Source organism: Nuphar pumila, chromosome 5 (assembly GCF_984573655.1).
Source record: "Nuphar pumila chromosome 5, dmNupPumi1.hap1.1, whole genome shotgun sequence".
In the NCBI taxonomy this organism is placed as follows: Eukaryota; Viridiplantae; Streptophyta; class Magnoliopsida; order Nymphaeales; family Nymphaeaceae; genus Nuphar; species Nuphar pumila.
Genome location: NC_143253.1, coordinates 115,198,794 through 115,218,807, shown reverse-complemented (window position 1 = coordinate 115,218,807; position 20,014 = coordinate 115,198,794). Strand labels below are relative to the sequence as shown.

The 20,014-nt window shown below is 37.0% G+C and overlaps 1 pseudogene across 2 annotated transcripts; it reads left to right on the top strand.

Moving 5' to 3' along the window:
• Nucleotides 1–293: 293 nt before the first annotated feature.
• LOC149838253 (scarecrow-like protein 1 pseudogene) lies at nt 294–17,380 on the top strand (annotated as a pseudogene). 2 transcript variants are annotated; one of them, XR_016431947.1, is made up of 3 exons: nt 294–892; nt 4,558–4,709; nt 15,312–17,380. The product of XR_016431947.1 is annotated as a scarecrow-like protein 1 pseudogene, transcript variant X2 (transcript). The 2 variants fall into 2 exon arrangements; XR_016431946.1 differs by lacking the exon at nt 4,558–4,709.
• The last annotated feature ends 2,634 nt before the right edge of the window (nt 17,381–20,014 follow it).

Sequence of the window (20,014 nt, the reverse complement as noted above, 5' to 3'; positions counted from 1 at the left end):
ATTCAAAATAGCATGTCACGTGTCCGTTCAAGCGTGTCAATGTGAAAATTGTCTCTCACAGAGCTTTCATTTCTGTGGGTGGTGCTCCTTGTTTACCTTTCAGAATACCGCGTTTTCGTACTTTCATGCTCTATAGATGGCCTGTCCTATTCCTGGGGATGGGTTTCCTGGGACCCTTCCTTATGTCCCAATTTGAAGAAAAACGCTTCCTTCCATAACTGTTGCTGGGTCTTTTTCTATAAGAAAAAGAAAAAGAAAAAGAAAAAGAAATCCTTAATGAAAAATACCCAGAAAAAGCATCCCTTTTGGGGAATTTGTGCTCTATAATGTGGACTTTTCGGGTTTCCTTTTCTTATTTTATTGATTTCTTTATTTGTTTTGTTTGGCTCTATGCTTAGCTGCTTTTCACCAAACCAGTTCATGCCATTTTGCTTATTATATTCATAAATGGTATCAAAACTTGTTCTGTTCTCTAACTTTTTGTTTTCTTGTTCCCATGTTCAGAAATCCATGGTAAAAATCCCTCTTGACGTTTCTTTCTTCGGAAGAAGGAAGTCTTTGCGTTTTGTTGCTTCTCTTCTTATTATGTGAAGAAATCAATGGTCAAAGTAGGATTTTTATCTCTCCCCCTATTGAACCCATTTGAGGGGTCTTTCCGTCCTGTTGTTTAGTTCTTCTAGTTTATCTACTACCTGGAAAATGCATAGTCAAACTTGGAAAAAAATTCTCTTCATACCATTTGGTGGTTTTCTTCAACTGGTTAACTTTTTTCTCTGTTTTTGATAGACTTAGTATTTGTTGATATCGTTGGTTGGTGATCTGGATCATTGCTGCTTTGCGTTGTTTTTTCATCAGGTTGTGTTGATTGAAGGGGTACTGGTGCAAATTCAAGGTATAATTTATTTCAGTTAATAGACGATTTGTGGGTTCACGAATTCTGATTCTGCTCAATTTATAGGATCTGTGAATCGTGCTGAGTGCCGATGATCAGATTTGCGTGATTTTCCCTATGGCATAATTACTTTGTTATTCTTTCTATGAACAATAGATTCCACGATTGTGGTCTTTTTGCTTTCGCAATGGATGCTTTCTATTTAACACTCGTGTACAGAGTAACTTCTGAAGAATATGAATGTGTAGTTTACATAGAAGATTATTTCGGTGGTGGGTATCAGGTTTCAGTCTTTTTTGTGATCATTTACATCGGTTATTTTAGCGATTTATGTCACCATATGAGAGTCTAGTAGATGGCAGTCTAGATGACAATAAAACTTCCTTATCTGAGTTCTATGATTTCAGATTGGTCTTCTGGTTTAAGTGATGGCACTGCTTTGAGGCGGAGAGGTAGAGGACATTCACTGATAGTAGGGGGAAATTTAAATGTTTGTGATGTCTAAAAAATAAATACACATGTGTTGGATTCACAGGCTATCGGCAACATGTGTTAATCAGAAAAACCTTGTATGAACTTTCTACGGGTGATATTAAAATTTTCTGTGCATTATTTTACGAATATACAAATTATCTTCCTTCTGGTTAACTATTCTGGAGGCACTCTCTGTTGGTTTTCTCTTAATTAGCAGAAGTTTAGATCCTGATCATCTACCTCCATGTTGCCTAATATGAGAAAACTCAGTTGGAAAAGTGGGCCACCATCTTGAGTTTTCTTGGTTCTGTTTTTTTTTTAATAGTAGTGGCGGCATTTGGAGACTTGATTTGTGATAATGTACTAGCTGGGAGGTTATTTTTATGTTTATGGCTCTATGGTGATTGGAATATTGGGTCTGGAGACATTGAGGCATGTGTTTGGTGGTGATTAAGCAGAGATGCTTCCATTGTAGAATCAAGTTTTTCTTTCCCCTTCCTAGCTCAGGGGAAGAATTGTGCTGAAATAAGCTGGAGGACGCAGATGCTATCACTATCTGTCTTGGAACTGTCAATCATTAACGACTGACATGATAAAACCTCCACTATTTCTTACTTAGGCTGCTAATGATATTAGGATACTGCTTTGCTTTCTAGCTTGTCTTGATGGATAGCCAAACAGATGTCTATAGTGATCTTACCTTGGAAATGTATGTCATCCTATATTCTCACAAGTAATTAATTCATGGACCCATTTGAACCCATTTAAATGCTATTATTTGTATAATGTCATTATCTTGAGAAGTTAATTTTGCATGGATAATGTTGTTTGAATGATGCCACATAATGCCAATATATTGTTTTCATGCAATGATAGGCCTATGTAACACAGACTCTTCTAACATGGAGACACACCCACGTTGCACCCGCACCGATGCAGGTGCGACACTTGGACACAACTTCCTTTGTGTTAGGTAAAGTCAACCACACTTAGGTCCAATTTTGTCCAAAAGTAGATTTGGTTAACCCTAAACCAAGTCCAGTTGTATCTATATTATATATAAATACATAAATGCACACACACATACACGTGTATATATATCCACACCCCTGCACCCAAATTTTTTGAAATTGCCATGTTGCACCCTCCGCACCCACACCCGTATCCGCATCCACACCCGCACCTATGTGACATAGGCTGCTATAAAATTATTGTTGTGTAAAAATCCTCTGGCCAAATTTTGATAACAACGACCCGTTAAACCATTTTTTGTTTTGATGGATTAGATGCAAGGTGTTTAGAATTTAACATCTTAGTCATATTTTCCGTGGAACGTATGAAGGCAACCATTAAGTTTTATCATTTATGCAGGATTTTTTATTTTTTGACTGAAATCTGTGTGATACACTAAAATAATTATTTGTGTCTAAGATGGGTAGAAAACCGCATGACACTTTTCCTTCTGTTGTAAAGAGCACACTATGTTTATCTTTCATATATTGTTTCTATCTAAATATTTACTGAGTCCGTATGCAACTTTAAATTTTCATAGCATGACTAACAATTAACTTTGAATTTTTATGTTGATGATTTTTCATTGATAAAACTAATTTTTGTAAAATTCAGTCCATATTCAAATTTTAGGGATGAACTTGTAATTTATCTGTGATAGGATAGCTGCCCTAAACTACTTGAGCGTTGGGTTGGAAATTTTTGAATGGCATATGATTGAGGATAAGTAGGAATTTTCTTAGGAATGCTGGCATTAACCTATGTCGAATTGTCCAAAGAAAAAGTGGCAAGTCTGTTGGTTGAAAACTCTCTCTCTCTCTCTCTCTCATGGCCCTGTTTTGCTGTGAACTAGTCCAACCTGTGTAACATAGATCTTGGAACATGGTAAGGATGAACTCACTAGGTTCTTGCTTCAATAAATATTAAGAACAATAATGTGCTTTACATTAAGGCCGTCTTTGGATCCAGAGAATTGGTAGGAATTTGGATTCAATTCCTTCAAAATTATCTTTTCCTATTCCAATTCCACCCATTATAGGAAGCCAGAATAAAACTAATGAGCAAGGTTGAGAGCAGTGTTGAAATCACTGTCACCGATATCGGTGATATTTTGAAAATATTGCGAGAGATACCGGTATTTTAAGATCGTTGATATTAAAGGTGATATCTCGCAATATTTTCAAAATATCGCTAGAAGACAAAAATATCACGATATTTTTTTGAAAAACTCTTTTTTTTTTAAGTTTGCATTTCCTATTTTTGTTTCTTTTATATTTTAAAACCTTTAAAACATGTTTCTTTTTATTTTTGGAAGAAAAATAATGCAAAACTTATTATTTTCTTAGCTTTTTGTTGTTATTTATATTTTTTTATTTTTTAAACTCCCGAGATATTCCCGAGAAATTTTCGAGATTTATCAACTTTTGAAAAAATCTCTCCGAGAAATACCCTTGCCGAGAAATTACCTTTAACGATACAGGTGACTATGGTTGAAATCAAAAGCAAGCTTTGGATGATAGATAATAAGACCCGCCACTATCATATCACATCCCTCTCCCACAGATAACATGGTTAGAAGTCTGACCTGCCACTTGTGATGAACGAGCAACCTCCAGAATCCCATCATTTGCACTTAAAAATCATGAAAAATCATCTTCCCAGTTGTCTATTCTATTGTCATGTGTCTCTTCTTGTGGTTACGCAAAGAGATTAGACGATATTGCTTCAGTGAGGTATTGGTAAGTTATGCTCTTTGAAACCTTGAACCAAGTTACGATTTTTTCACTCAGAGGACCTTGAATTTGGTTACCAGGTTCTCTACATTGGGTGATGAACCCACCCTCAACCTGCTGTTCTGAGCGTACCTGAATGCTTTTTAGTTCAAATACTTTTACCAGCATACGAGGGCCTTTGGGCCTTGATCATCTGCAACCTACAAGTATGAATTCTGGTGACTATGCCTTGAACATTGTTGGTGTAGTCACCATTACACATTTCAACTTTTCAAGCTCTAATTAGTGTTCGGCATTCTTTAAAGCATGATTGTCATCCAATCCCTCGCTACTGGCCTTTGTTACCTCCAGACTATTGTAAATTTGTAATAATCAATCAGCTTACATTTTGATGCTTAGCATTCAAAAACTTCATGAAATCAACTGATTTTCGATGAAACTTCTTAGGCCAATTATTAGCAGGGAGTTGGGGAAGATTTGTGGAATGGAATGTGCTATGCTGGTCCCAAGCCCAGATGTAAAAGGAGGGCCAGCATCCGGGTGTGCAGCATCTATAAAGCCTTCTAAATCTTATTAATGAGTTGAGGAAGGACTTCCAGGTACCACCACCCTTACCAGACATTGAAATGCCAGTTGTCTATTTAATATGATCTGTTCTTTGGCCCTGGATTGGTTACCAAATGTAGAATTTGCCTGTTCAGTTCTCTACAGCTTTCACTCTGTCTGGATTATCGAGATTAGTTGGAGCTTTTTAACAGGATGCACTGTATCATTGTCTCCAATCTTAGTCATAGCTAATCTTATCTGCTTGAGCAGCTTTCAGCAGACTGGAGCTTAATTTTTCAATGCATAGTGCTTTTGCATAGTAGAATGATGTGTAGGGCTTTTTCAGAGTAGACTAAGGGGAGAGAAGCTATATGCTGCAAGTTTTGATATACAGTTGAGAAAGAGGTGACATCCTTTCTCATCTAGATGGATAACCCTTTCATTAAGGGCTGTTTGGTACTCACCTAAAATTTCTATACTAGAAAGCTCAGAATGAAGTAGCATTCAGTGTCCACTAACTTCTAGCTAAGAGGGTGGCACATCCCAACGGTTAGAATTCTAGCAGTTGAGAGCAAGTCAAACTAGCTTTGACTTGATTCTCATATATATTATATATATTTACAATATATAAAATATTATATATATATATATATACTTATATTACATTAATCTTAACACCCCCTTTAAACTTACAGTGACTCACTATAAGTTTGTAAATATAAGTTAAGAACCCATTACATTTGATTTAAACAAGTATTTTCATTCGATATTTTCTTGAAGGGTGCTCTTGATCTTCAAACATATGCTCTAAGCCGGTCTCTAAGATTTTCAATATCATCAAAGCTTGAGAACCTGAAAAAAAAGCTCACAAAATAGCCCAACTATACACATATATATGTATCATAAAAGATTTTTAATTATATATTGTTGAGAGTAGGTGGTTTAAGGTTAAACCTTCTTAGTTTGGAGGTTATTTGAAAAGTTTATTAAATATTGGACTTGGATGTAATTTATTATTTTGGACTCTCTCTATTTAACATAGAGAGAGCCCTAATGTCAATACATCGAGTTTTTCTTCATGTGCTGCCGTCTCTCTCCCTTCCTCCTCTCTCTCTCCCTTCCTCCTCTCTCTCTCTCTCTCTAACCAGGGTTCGGTACATCATTCTACATGGTATCAAAGCATCGATCGTGGGAACTTACTCGATCGTGATCAAACTGTTGCCGAGTTTCTCCCTACACCAACGAAGAAATTTTTTTCAGGTTAGCTGTTTGTGTTTCTGTGTAAGATCTGATAACAGATCTGGGATTTGACCAAGGTCATGGCCCAGATCTATCATCAGATCTAAGGAACAGGATGTGTGCCTCTAGTTTCCTGTTTTTTTTCTCTCTGTGATTCTCTGTTGCCGTGATATCCCTGTCGTGATTCCCTGTTGTCGTGATTCCCTGCTGTGATTACTGTTGTCGTGATTCCTGTTGCCATGATTTCCTAGTGCCGTGTTTTTCTGTTGCCGTGATTTTCTAGATGTCCTGCCGTGATTTGCTTTTGATTGCCAAGTTCTTATTGCCGTAATACCCTGATGTTTGGGCACAACAGCAATCTTCTTGTCGAGATTTGTTTATTTCTTGTCGTGACTTCCTGCTATTTGGGAGAAACAGCAATCACACTTGTTGTGTTGTGCTGGTGATTAAGATATGACTGTCGAGCTCTATATGTCTGGGAGCAGCCTCTGGTATGATTTAATTTATGCATATACAGAGTTATGTTGGTCGTGACTTCCTGCTGTGCTGAAAAAATATATATATATATATATATATATATATATATATATATATATATATATATATATATATATATATATATATATATATATATATATATATTGGAAGTATTATTCATGTGTATGGGTTGTTGTTCACTACTGTCGTGGAAACTGCAGGCTTGATTTCCTGTTGTGCTGGGAAATTACACTTGTTGTGGGCTGCTGTTTCTTATTGTCGTGGTTTTGTGTGTGTGAACAGCTGCTGGTTGTCGTGTGAATGTAACACACGCTATTCCCTGTATTGGTTGAAGTCTCTCCAATTTTTTTTTCTGCTGAAACAGAAGTATATCTTCAGTATGGCTGAAAGTTCGAAATGTGATTCCAAATTGGAACATGTTGGAGAGTATAAGGCATTTTCCAATCCCTTTTCGTACGGATCTTCTGTAAGGTTGAATGAAACTAACTATGCCAGGTGGTCCAGAATGTTCATGATGTCAGTATCTGGACATCGTAGAAAACATATCTTGTTGGAAGAAGAACCCATTGAAAAATTGGGAAAATATGCTACCTGGGATGAAGATAATGACATAGTTATGTCATGGATCATGAATAGTGTCGAAACCCATATTGCAGATGGTTTAATTTATTATAATACAACCAAACATATATGGAACAATCTTAGAGATACGTATTCACAAGAGACTAATGTGAGTCGTATCCTGCAAGTCGAACAGGAGATATATAATTTACAGCAGGGAGATCAGACCTTGGCCCAGTATTATGCATCAGTAAAAGCTGTGTTTGAAAGACTCAATGCTCACAGGCCTCTTTGTTGTTCGAAGCAGAAAGATCATCAAGAACAGACTATGGTTGCTCGGTTTCTTACAGGTTTATCTTCAGAATTCTCTGTTGCAAAAGTCCAAATGTTGACTGGATCAGATGTACCTACTCTTGCTGATGCATATAATCGCCTGAGTAGACTTGCGATATCTCTTCCACAATCACAGCCTGTGACCCAGTCATCTGCTCTAGTTGTCTCCTCTGGTTATGGGCGTGGAAATATTCAGAATATCAGATGATTAGGTCGTGGACGAGGTATAGGAGGCAGAGGAAAGCTTCAATGCACATTCTGTGGAAAATCTGGACATTTAGAAGATCGGTGCTGGGATAAACATGGTCGGCCAACCTCTTCATCAAATTCATATGCTCCTAAAGCAAATGTTACTACTCTCGAGGCAACAAAGGTACAGGAAAATATCTCTGCTAGTGACAGTAGTATCACCCTCAGTCGTGTTGAATATGATGAGCTGATAGCCCTTCGTTCTGTGAGTTTCACCCCTCCTGTAGCTGGTGTTGCCTATTCAACAGGAAATCATCTACATCCAACTGACAGTAAGTGGATTATTGACTCCGGTGCATCCAGACATTTGTGTGAAAATTCTCTTGTTTTTTCAGATCTAAAGTTTATTAATGCTCATCGAGGAGTCTCATTAGCCGATGGGAGTTCCTCCCCTGTTGTTGGTCAGGAAAATATTTCTATATCCTCCTCATTACAGTTGCAAAATGTTCTTCATGCTCCAAACTTTCCTTAAAGTTTACTTTCTGTTAGTTGCCTTATAAAAGAACAAAACTGTAGAGTAATATTTGATCCGATGGGTTGTCATTTTCATGATTTGCTGACGGGGAAGAAGATTGGTGGAGGCTATGAAGCAAATGGAGTTTACTACCTACATCATCCAATGGGTAATGTTCATGCTGCCGTGGAACATTCATCCAGTCCTTTTCAGTAGCATCGTCGTCTTCATCCTTCATTGTCAAAGCTTCGTTCAGTCTTTCCTCAAATTCCTTCCACCACATCATTTCAGTGTGAAGCATGTCAACTGGGCAAGCATCATCGAAGCTCGTTCCCTTCAAGTCAGAGTCAGTCTAGTAATAAAGTTTTTGAACTTCTTCATGCAGATGTATGGGGTCCTAGTAAGATTCCTACTAGGACTCAGTATCGTTACTATCTTGTTATTGTTGATGATTTCTCTAAGTTGTCATGGGTGTTTTTAATAAAGGAACGATCTGAAGTTCAATCCTTAATTCTTGAAATAAAAACTCAGTTTGAATCTATTGTCAAGATTGTTCGCACTGATAATGCTCTCGAGTTTAAATCAAAAGGTCTGTTACAATTTTACCAAGATAATGGCATCCAACCCCAAACTTCCTGTGCCTATTCTTCTCAACAAAATGGGGTGGCTGAGCGAAAACATCGACACTTGCTTGATGTTGCCAGGACCATTATGATTCAATCCAATGTTCCTGCGTTATGCTGGGGTGATGCGATTACTACTGCTTGTTATCTGATCAACCGCATGCCTTCGTCTTCTGTGGGTGATCAAATTCCATTACATATCCTAAAACCTAATGCCCCACTCTTTTCTTTCTCACCCAAAATATTTGGATGTGTTTGTTTTGTACACAAACTTGGCCCTGACCGTGATAAATTAGCTGCTCAAGCTACAAAATACATATTTATAGGTTATCCCAAAAATCAAAAGGGATATCGATGTTATGATCCTATTTCTCGCCGAGAGTATGTCAGTGCGGATGTATCTTTCTTGGAATCCACTCCATATTACTCCAGTACCGGTTCCCCACTGCAGGTTGATGCAGCTGAGTCTTTTCCATTACCTATACCTCATTTTCCGTTGGAATCTGTGCCCTCATTACCGAACCAAACTTCATCCTCTTCCAGATTTAATAACCCTCCATTGGTATATGTGCGTAGAGCTCCATCTCCGCAAGAGCCTTCATCTTCTTCTTCCCCTGAGGTAAGTTCTACTGACAATAGTGATCTTCATGATGATGATAACAGGCCTATTGCTCTACGAAAGAGGACACGACAATGTACCTTATATCCCATATCTCATTTTGTCTCCGATGTCAGAATTGGAAATCAGATGAAGTCTTTTCTTTAAGCCTTATCTGCTGAAACTATTCCACTGAACTATCAGCAGGCAGAACTTGATAATCGGTGGAAGCTGGCTATGCAAGAAGAAATGGATGCTTTGGTATCTCCGCATACATGGGATCTAGTTGATTCCCCCGCAGATGCTGACATTGTTGGATGTAAATGGGTATATACAATAAAGTACAAATCTGATGGTTCTATTGAAAGGTACAAGGCCAGATTAGTAGCAAAAGGGTATACTCAGACATATGGAATTGATTTCTTTGAAACCTTTTCTCCTGTTGCATGGATGGGTATGATTCGTCTTGTTCTCTCATTAGCTGTTCAGCATGGCTGGAGTTTGTACCAATTAGATGTGAAGAATGCGTTTCTATATGGGGATCTATCTGAGACTGTTTACATGCAACAACCTCCAGGATTCGAGGTTGAGGGGGAGTGTCAGAAGGTGTGTAGATTGAGAAAGGCGATTTATGGCTTGAAACAAAGTCCTCGCGCATGGTTTCAAAAGTTGTTTGAAGTGATGTCACACTTTGGCTTTAATAGGTCAGTAGCCGATCATACACTATTAATCAAGAAAACTAGCTCTGGCATAGTTGTTATGGTGGTATATGTGAATGGCATTATTCTTACAGGAGATGATGTGAAAGCCATTGAAGCCACAAAGGCTCATCTTCAAAAACACTTTGTTATAAAAGACCTTGGTTCACTTAGGTATTTTCTGGGTATAGAAGTTGTCAGGAGCCGTGAAGGGATAGTTTTGTCTCAACGGAAGTATGTTCTTGACTTATTAAAGGAAACGGGAATGTTGGGAGCCAAACGAGCAAATATTCCCATGGACCATAAAGTTCAGTTGTTTGAAGAAGTGTCAAAAACGGTTGATAGCAAAAGCTATCGCTCCCTAGTAGGGAAACTATTGTATGTGACTGTGACCAGACCGGATATTGCTTTAGCAGTAAGCAAAGTTAGTCAGTTTATGGACAAACCAACTTAGGTACACTGGAATGCAGCTATTATGATTCTCAGATATCTAAAATCTTCTCCTGGAAAGGGGTTATTGTTCAGGAAAGGTGGAACTCTGGAGATAGTGGCCTATTCTGATACTGACTATGCAGGATCTGTAGTGGATAGAAAATCTACCACAGGATTCTGTGTGTTTCTGGGAGACAACTTGATTTCTTGGAGAAGTAAGAAACAAAATGTGGTTTCTAGGTCAAGTGCAGAATCAGAATATCGGGCTATGGCCCAAACAACTGCTGAATTGATGTGGGTTCGTACTATTCTTCATGATCTTCAGGTGAAGGTTTCCTCTCCTATGACCATGATGTGTGATAACAAGGCTGCAACATATATAGCAAACAATCATGTCTTTCATGAGAGAACAAAGCACATTGAGGTTGATTGTCACTATGTAAGAGATATGGTTCAAGCTGGACATATCAATACCAAATATCTTAAGTCAGAAGATCAAGTTGCTGATATGTTTACAAAACTCCTTGCTAGACTGAATTTCTCAAAATGTTGTGACAAGCTGAACATGATTGATATCTATGCTCCAGCTTGAGGGGGAGTGTTGAGAGTAGGTGGTTTAAGGTTAAACCTTCTTAGTTTGGAGGTTATTTGAAAAGTTTATTAAATATTGGACTTAGATGTAATTTATTATTTTTGACTCTCTCTATTTAACATAGAGAGAGCCCTAATGTCAATACATCGAGTTTCTCTTCATGTGCTGCCGTCTCTCTCTCTCTCTCCCTTCCTCCTCTCTCTCTCTCTCTAACCAGGGTTCCATACATCATTCTACATATATTATAGAGAGAGGATGGTCAAACACACATAGTGTATATAAAGTTAATTTAACATCATTTAATGTGAACAAATCATACTATAAACTTTTTATCACTTTAATTATTCATGAGAACATGCATTATTTAAAGTGAATGCATATATATTTATCACATAAAAGACATGATTATTAAAGAAACAACTCATAAAAAAGTTAAAATCAAAGACTGTTTGACACAGCTTAAGACATAAAAGATAAAAGTGTTAAAGAAACGTTAATTTTTTAAAAGATAATACCAAGTGTCAAATACACACAATAGCCACTATGGGCATACACATAAGAGATTTCAATAATGAAATGCTTAGAAAAGCATGAAATGAAATATGCAGAATTACAAAAGCAAAGTGAAAAAGCACATACAAGTCCAAGCGTAGACAACACAATGGCACAATACAAGCACAAAAGTGCATAAAGACAAAGTCTAGTGTGGGACAATACAAAGAGCCAACAAAGGGCAACACAAGCAAAAAATATATATTTGTTTATTGAATATATGCTTGAAAAAACACAACTTTATGCAAAACAATTAATCATGGAATAACTCATGCAACTAAAGCATATACAATGCAAAATGCATGAAAATATTTCAAGAACCATTTTTCATAAAAGACTAAATGAGTTTAGAAAAATTACGAAGAGATTTTCAAAAAATCTCATACATTATAATGAATGAATTTTGCAAATTAAAAACTTGTTTGACCATCACAAGCAATCACTTCACTAGATCCCTAATCCTCAAAAATCAAGTGTATCATAAGTTAGAACAATAACACAAACATAATGTCACTAAAGGGCCAAAGACACACACGAAAGTGTGTATAAACATCTCTTGTCTACATATAATGTCACTCAAAAAAAAGTGTATGAGCGACTAGAATAAGAGCATAATCACAAAGCCAACGATGGGCTAAAATCACACACAGTGTGAATAAACATCTCTTGTCTATATATAATGACACTAAAAAAGCAAGTGTATCAGCTACTAGATCAAGAGTATAATCTTAATGCCAATAATGGGCTAAAAACACACCCGAAGGTGTGAACAAACATCTATTGTCTACATATAATAACACTTAGATAAGAGCCATAACAAGGAGAAGACACTCGAGGTAAGAAAGCTTGTAACAGAAACACACTAATGTTATCAATAAGAATATCAATTTTAACTATCTTTCAAAATACCATGGTTTCAAAAATAGATAGTCATCGCATATAAACAAAGTTATAAACATCCATAATAACAATGACCATACAACAAATGAGTGATACAACACACTCATATTCAAAGATCAAACAACTATCAGTTAGAGCCAAAACTCACAGAGCCAAAACTGACAGAAAATGAGGTGCACTCAACTCACCCCAACAAACATCTCTAAATCAACAAAAGCATATATGAATTAAGAGACCAATCAACTATCAATCATATTCAAGACGGGTGTCAACATGTCTCTCATAACCTTTGAAAATCTAGATTGATAAGATGACATGAGGTGCACACATAACTCACCTCAACGGCTAATCCTGACCCAACAATAAGGCCAAGATAGATGATGCATCATATAAAATTTTGTGATAGACAATCCAAATGTCATAAAAAGACAATACATACTTGCATAATTTATTTTTCAAATAGGTGAGTTCATATCAAAAATCCGATTTGAATGAATAAGTTTCAAATCAAATCCAATAAAGTTAAGTAAAAACCTTAGCATAAAAATTTGTACAATCATATGCACAATAATATTTTAATTGATGCAATTATATGCAATACATGATATCTTATAATCATTTTCACAAATTTTAACAAGTCATGCCCAATACATAGAGAATGGATCATAAATCTACCAACAATAAACAAGTGCACTAAGCACATTATTTACAAAAGGTCAATAAGTTTTATTAAAGAGACATGAGCACATATGATAAGAGGTTAGAGCTAAATAAGTATACTATGAAACAATTGAAAGCAAACATGTAGAAATCCGTAAAGATCTACATATAGAAATATCATACATAATTATCTCTAATCATGAACCCATATATATCATACAACAAATATGAAATTTCTAAGAAAAATATCAAAGCGTAAGAGAGAAACTATTAGGAGTTGCAAGAGTGCACAAGTTCCCGAATCAATAAATTACCAATGGACAAAAAACACATAAATCCACTAAGGACTAAATGATAAGTATAAAAAAAAAATAAGTTTTAACAATGCTCAAGAGGAAGCATAAGCGCAATAATCCACTTAGAGAAGAATACAACCCACAATAGAGAAACACATTTAATATTTTAAAATATATATTCGAATATATGATAACAAGTCATGCTTAATGCTCATAAAAATTGCTTGAGGCATATACCAAGAGATTTCACAAGTCATTAATTTTGAAAAATAATCTTAATAAGTTGTATAATGATAAAGCCATATCACTCACATGTACATGAAATAACACATTCATATGATGATAGAAAAGTCCTCTATGAGAACATAATATCTTAGTCTCATAATTAAAAATAACCTAAAAAAACATCTCAATATATTAACAATCCCAAGGTAGTCTATGTATACGCATACATTAAGGAACATTCAAACATGAAATTTAATATTTTGCAAAACATGAACACATATAGGATTTTAAGAAATCATGTATCTTTGCAAAAATATAGTTTTTCACTATATATTCATAATTCAAAAACATATATTTCATATATCAAAAGATAACAATCTCTACGTATTTTAATTTCAAAAGAAAATCATGTAATATTAACATAACCCATTTAAAAAAATCACCTACCATACATATAAAGGTAGAAAGACAAAGATACATACCAGAATGCGGAAACCTTGACTCCATACCATTCATAAATATGAATCCTTTCTAAAACCATGATGTCACACTCCATAATGGTCTCCAAGAACATAAAAACATTTGGATAAAAACATGAGAGCTAAAAGGTTAAATAAAAAAAGGTGAATGAACAATTCTATTCATAATGAACATTAAGCATTAAGAATATAAAAGGAAAATTACATTGAATAACTCTAGTTATAATGAATACTAGAGAACCAAAAGGAAAAATTACATAAGTTCCTCACTACGTAACTCTCAAAACACACATAAAATACCTAATACTACCCATCACTCTCTCACTTTACATGGCACACACCGACAACCTTTTATAGAGAAAAGTATAGGAGCGAAGAAGAGAAAAAGTGGAATAGAGAGGGGAAATCTTCTCTCATTAAAGAATGAGAGAGAGCTCTCAATGGCTAGAGCGAGTCAAACTAGCTTTGACTTGACTCCCATATATATTATATATATTTATAATATATATACTTATATTACATTAATCTTAACAGCTACAACCCAACTTTTTAACTGATCAACAGGATTGGAAGTGTGCAGGAGTTAAAAGTGAGCTGAAATAATGATGTGTGCATTTTAGTGCTATACTACAGCAATTTTCGTGATATCTTAAACTTTGTTATGACCTATTGAGTCATACTCAAGGTAATTATGAATATTAAGAGTATAAGGTTGGTCTTTGTGAGAGTATCTTTGGAGTTTGGACAACAAAGATAGAAGCTCGATAGCTAACGTATCCTTAGAAGACACCATCCAGTTTTCCAGTTTGAAATGGCTGTACTGAATGATGCTGGTGTAATTGTTTCAGCCTGTTCCAACCTGGTTTCAATGCCATCTCTGAATGGATCAGACAGATCGAGGTGCAATAACTTTATGCATGAGAAACTCAGTTTAGCTCTTAAACTGCTTCTATCCTGAACAAATTTTCATATAAAAGATTTTATCTTAGCTTTTAAGTATTAAAGAATAAGCAAACTAAATTGGATCCCTAGAGAGATGGCATCTTTGCAAGATTATTTTGAAACTTTTTCTTGTTCTCATGGAATGGCCTAAATATGCATCTGATTTAAGCGAATAACCTTGGAAGGCTTCTTGTAGGCATCCTTGGATTGCAGTGACATCTTACATGCTTTTACAATACTAAGTTGTCTATCTTGGTGTGATTATCTATCTACCAAATTCATGTTTATAACTAGTTTCTCATCAGCCATCTTGCTTTCTTTCAGGTTTTGGTAGCTCAGGAGAGTATCAACTCCCATAGACATCCTTCTTTCTCATTGTCCATGAAATTTGTTTCTTTGTTCTGAAATAAAACTTAATAGAAGAGTTCCTGCTTTAAGATTGTGAAGACCATCATGCGTTTAAGGAGGCTTTGTAAATCCTCTGCCCAGTTGCATATCCATCCCGGCCTTTGCTAACACCAGCATCCACAATGGCAACATTTTCTTACCTTAATGCTCCAGAGAAGAGAAAGTTAATCTACGGTGGACCTGATCATCGTCACCATGATATGTACAATCTGCAGTATTTTTCCAGTCCTGCTGTAAGAGAGTTCAACATACAACCCAACTTCCATAATCCCAATAATGCTTCTATGAATGGAATGATATTTCAGACTCAGAGCTCTGCTGGATATCAGTCATTTGCTAGTTCTGGTTCTTCTGATGCTACTCAAAACTCATGTAGTTCCTCAGATGCAGCTATAAAAAGGCATCTTCAGAATTTTTCCAGTCCAGAGGCCAGCCATATCCTAGATACAAGTTTGGAAGATTATGATGCTGGTGAAGTTAGAAAGAAACTTGAAGAACTCGAGAGAGAATTACTGGATGACAACAATGATGAGTTTGATGAAGGACAAAACATTTGCGTTGATGGAGAGTGGGCTGAATCGATTGAGAATCTTTTTCTGTCAAACTCCCCAAAAGAGTCATCTTCAGACTCCAACCTCAGCAGCAACAAAGAAACATGTTATGCTCCAGTCACGAGTCCCTTCAAAAGTCTGCGTGAAACAGTCACAAGCCCAAAGAAGTTGCTTTTTGAGTGTGCTGCTGGAACGTCTGAAGGCAGGCTTGAAGAAGCATCTAACATGATCAATGATCTCAGGCAGATGGTATCAATTGAAGGTGACCCTTTACAGAGGATCACAGCTTACATGGTGGAAGGCCTTGCTGCTCGCTTGGCCTCTTCTGGACATGGACTTTATAAAGCTCTCAAATGCAAAGAACCACCTACTTCAGATCGTCTCTCTGCCATGCAAATACTTTTTGAGATATGCCCATGCTTCAAATTTGGGTTCATGGCAGCAAATGGTGCAATTGCTGAAGCTTTCAAAGATGAAAAGTGTGTTCATATAATTGATTTTGACATAAATCAAGGAAGCCAGTACATGACTCTAATTCAAGCACTCTCTACTCAGCAGACCAGTAATCGAACCCGTGTTAGAATCACGGGTGTGGATGATCCTGAGTCAGTGCAACGTGAAGTTGGTGGCTTGAGAATTGTTGGCCAAAGACTCGAGGTTCTGGCAGAGATAGTTGGTGTGCCATTCGAGTTCAGAGCTGTTCCTGCAAAAACATGTGATGTGACCCCAGACATGCTTGATCTCCGGCCTGGGGAGGAGGCATTGGTAGTCAACTTTGCATTTCAGCTTCATCATATGCCAGATGAGAGTGTCTCCACAGTGAACCAGCGTGACCGTCTTCTCCGCATGGTGAAGAGCCTAGGTCCGAAGCTGGTAACAGTGGTGGAACAGGATGTAAATGCAAATACAGCTCCATTCTTGGCTCGGTTCCATGAGGTGTATGAGTACTACTCAGCTGTGTTCCATTCGTTGGACGTGACGATGCCAAGGCAGAGCCCTGACAGGATGAACGTAGAGAGGCAGTGCCTTGCACGTGAAATAGTGAACATAGTGGCGTGCGAAGGAGAAGAAAGGATAGAGAGGTATGAAGTCGCTGGAAAGTGGAGGGCTCGAATGATGATGGCAGGATTTGAAGCGTGCCCATTGAGCACATACGTGAACGAGACAATCAGGACGCTTTTACATAGGTCCTACTGTGATAGATACAAGTTGAAGGAAGATAGTGGTGCCCTGTACTTTGGCTGGGAGGAGAAGAACCTAGTTGTAGCCTCAGCATGGAGATGAGATCAGGCATTCTCTTAGGGACCAGTCTATTATATAAGGAATACTTGGTAATGTATTTGTAATCTGTTTTTCCCATTCATGTTTATATGCATGTATGCTTTGTAGCTGGAACAATTTGCCTCAAGGGTACTTGTTCTTTAGGCTGCTTTACATTTATCATGCTTGATAGTTGAGGATGCAATCACAACCCAGGGACAAACTATAGCAGGACCACGAGGAACAAAAAAATTTATTTAAATGTTCTTGCTCAGGTTCGGCTTAGCTCGGATGAGCCAGAGAAGCGTTGCCTGAACAGTGCTAGGCTGTAAAGGAGCAGAGCCTGAATAGCGCCTGTTCAGTTTGTTCGGATTGTTTACCAGCACTAGATGCAATCCTCCCATTCCATTCAAAAGTTCCAGAATGCATACCTATCAAAAACAGATTTGAGAACACCATACATCCAAAAGACTTTAATGTGATGGGAATTGAATGCGACATGTGGGTGGTTAGACCGTATTATCATAACTGAGAGTTCTCGGATTTGAATCTTATGAACTATAAAATGAAAGATGCCAGCACATACATACACACAATGTAGTATTTTGGGCTCGCTCTCATGTAAATGGCACCAAATGACCAACAAAAAACCTGTACTCCCAAGCACAGTCTGTTTGAATCCTCCCCAATATAGCTAACCGTGTCACAGCTACTGCTCTGGGGGAAGGGCCATTGATCCATAGTGTCGTCGTCTTCAGTTCCCAACATACATTTGGAAGACTTAACAATTAAAGGCTAATTTTCTTTAGCTTCCCTTGTTCTTTTTAACAACACACTCAAGACACAAACAATGAAATAACATGACTAATTTGTGAATCTTGTAAATGGCAGTAAGCGTGCAAACACACTGAGCATTTAGAGGACCAGCACAAAAGTGTACGCAGTTCGAGGTATTCTCTCATGATCAAATAGATGAAATAATCACAATGTGCAAAAGATACATATGCTCAAGCACATTGTGGAAAATGCAAAAATTGTAATTGATCGATATTGATAAAAAATTGGCTGTGGTTTATTCTAGTGATTAATCTAGAAAATCAAGAGTGATGCTGTATATATGGTGATAGTTAACTAAACTGAGGGATGATTTTTAGTATGTTGTAAAGTAGCTCAACTACTGAATCAAGAGGGCCGGGTATGCAATAGTGCAAGCAGTCATGCTCACTCACATGTCCATCAGGCCTTAAGCTTAGCAAAGAATCTGCATCCACATATATGAAACCAAACTCTTCCACTAGCCCTTTAACCAGATGATTCTGCCTCTGGAAATCCCCCCAATGGTACTTGTTGTCATCTCCATTGCTGCTGAAGTTGTGCCTCTTTTCTAGTGGCCTTTTATGCCTGATGCAGTTCAAGTGACCTTTAAAAATAGAATCTTCATCAGAAAACATGGTTTCATATTCAAAGGAATTGTGAATTAATTCAAAGAGATGTCACATGAAACACAATTGAGTTTCATGATTTGTGGTCTAATTCAAAACGTTTAAAGTTCATGAACTTGGCCATGATTCATGAAATGCCAAACATGCCTTTTATGTCTTGCTCCACTGTATGGCTGTTAATATGGTGGATGTCTGACCAACCAGAATGGGCCTTCAAGTCATGTGGGTCAGCCCCGTCTGGGCCCATTAAGAGAACCCAGACTAACTAATATAGGTAACAGATGTGTGCCAAGTTTTATTAGGCGAGATGGAGATTGGCCATTTGAGTGCAAAGGCAAAGGAAAACTTGACTGCAAGATCCACTTATTGGGCAGGGTTGAAAGTTAGCCATGTCCTGACAATGATGAGTAGAAGTGTCACCTTTCACGGTTTATGGCATTAGTAATTTTCCTAAATTTCCCCTAGGTGAAAAGCAATTTTTAATTTTCAAAACTTTTAAAGTCAGTTTATAAATTTTAAATTCCTATATTTGAAACATTTAACTAGTTTATAGAAGAAGTTTTAGCATTCCATGATAGATATAAATAGATCCTTGACAAAAAACCAGGTAGCACGTGCTGCTATATTTACTACACCAAGACAAGGTAGCATGAGGACTTTGCCTTTTCTACAATGTCACAAAGACACGTAGACATGAGGACGAATAGTACGGGGTTTGACTCACAAGTTTTTTTTTTGTTTTTTGAAAAAAAGGACACGAGGACATAATTTTTTATTTTTTAAAAAATAAAAAACTAATTTTTTGATATTTTACAACAACAACAACAACTACGCCTTCATCCCAAAACAATTGGGGTCAGCGATATGAACCAAAAAAGAAATTCATTTTGGGTCTTCCACATGAATCCTTTTCCTCCAATCATTTCTATCCAATGCCATGTCCTCGGTGAGGTTCAAAGCATTCATATCCTTTCCTATCATCTCCATCCAAGTCTTCCTAGGCCTACCCCGACCTCTTTTAACTAATATATTTTCCCATTTCTCCAACCTTCTAACTGGAGCATCATTAGGCCTTCGCCGAATATGTCCAAACCACCGTAAATGATTCTCTCACATCTTATTTTCAATGGGTGCAACACCTACCTTCTTACGTATCTCCTCGTTCCGAATCTTATCTTTTATTGTATTTCCACACATCCATCTAAGCATCTGCATCTCAGCTACACTCATTTTTTAATATGATGTCTCTTGGCAGCCCAACATTCCGTACCATATAGTAAAGCGGGTCTAATAGTCGTCCTATAAAACTTTCCCTTCAACCGCAATGGCATTCTACGATCGCACAACACTCAAATTGCACTTTTCC